The 1,457-nt window shown below is 43.7% G+C and overlaps 1 long non-coding RNA gene across 1 annotated transcript; it reads right to left on the reverse strand.

Annotated features, from left to right (window-relative positions):
• Positions 1–17: 17 nt before the first annotated feature.
• Positions 18–1,243, reverse strand: LOC117940116. Its single transcript, XR_004655706.1, has 3 exons — positions 1,181–1,243; positions 568–666; positions 18–266 (listed from the first exon to the last, which is right to left on the reverse strand). It is a non-coding gene; the product is annotated as an uncharacterized LOC117940116 (long non-coding RNA).
• Between the last annotated feature and the right edge of the window lie 214 nt (positions 1,244–1,457).

Below are 1,457 nucleotides of genomic sequence, written 5' to 3' on the forward strand. Positions count from 1 at the left end.
CTGTTTATTTATATGGAGTCTGGTGGGTTTGGCGATGATAACTTTGCGCTCTGAGAAAACAAAACACTTTTTACAGCATTAGGAAGTTTTTGAAGCAAAATGCACCAAAATCTCAACAACATTTCAACGTGTTTCTACTGTTGATGACGAATGTCAACGACAAAAAAACGCCGTTTGTGACTCACTTTTGCTGAGAACTGAGAGCGAAGGCGTCCTGCTTTTCTCTGGAGACGCCGAACTTCTCGGCGACGTTCTCCGAGGTGATTCTGCAGGAACATGAACACAAACGTGCTCCCGTCAGACAGTCTAATGTCACATATCTGATGTTATTATCATTGTGGGTTGCGATGACAGATGTCAGGATAACACATTTTGTGGCTTGTTTGGCAGACCTTGTGATGTTTGGGGACTAGAGTCTGTGGGGGACTAGAGTCTGTTGGGGGAGCAGAGTCTGTGGGGGACTAGAGTCTGTTGCGGGACTAGAGTCTGTTGGGGGACTAGAGTCTGTAGGGGGAGCAGAGTCTGTAGGGGGACTAGAGTCTGTGGGGGACTAGAGTCTGGTCTCACCCCATCGGGATGATGCAGTCTCGGGCCTTGTCGATGTCCGTCAGCCTGGAGCTCAGATCTCCTGGTTCCCCTATGGACCGCAGAGACATGCTCTCCACACTGAGACAGACACACACACACAGACAGACACACACACACACGCACACACAGAGACACACAGACAGACAGAAAAACACACACACACACACACACACACACACACACAGAGAGAGACAGACACACAGACACACACACACACACACAGCAACGCATGCAAGCACACAAATAAAAACACAAAGACGTACACACAGACACAGTAAAGCATGCACACACACACATACACAGTAAAGCATGCACACACACACACACATACACAGAAACAAACGCAGACAGTTTTATTCTCCGGTGAAGAGAAAAAAAACGTTAAATCCTTTACAGAAGTATAATACATAGTAAATATAAATATTATAATTTTAACAGAAGGAGGCGGAGACGCCCGACACCGACCCAGCTGGACAACGTTCCTGAATGACCGACGCTCCCAGGAGTAAATCAGGGAGGATGGATTTGTTTTACAGTTTTACAGGAAGTAATTAATTAATTCATTAACTAACTAACTAACAAACAAACGTACCCACACGCGAGGCCCAGGTCGATGGATCCGCTCCTGATGGCTCCTGCAGAACAGGGTAAATATACAGTATATATTAATATTAGTATATTTATTATGATACAATGTATATTTATGTAACAAGGTGTACTATTTGTTATGAGTTGTACTAATAAGTAATAATTTGTGGATTTATTAATATGTTATATGCATTGCACATGAACAGAATCTGTTAGTGTCCAGAATAAAGTGAATGACTGTTTTTCTGCTTTGGGTGGAGACTCGTTAACATTTAGGGGTT

Source organism: Etheostoma cragini, unplaced genomic scaffold (genome assembly GCF_013103735.1).
Source record: "Etheostoma cragini isolate CJK2018 unplaced genomic scaffold, CSU_Ecrag_1.0 ScbMSFa_1729, whole genome shotgun sequence".
Classification (NCBI taxonomy): domain Eukaryota; kingdom Metazoa; phylum Chordata; class Actinopteri; order Perciformes; family Percidae; genus Etheostoma; species Etheostoma cragini.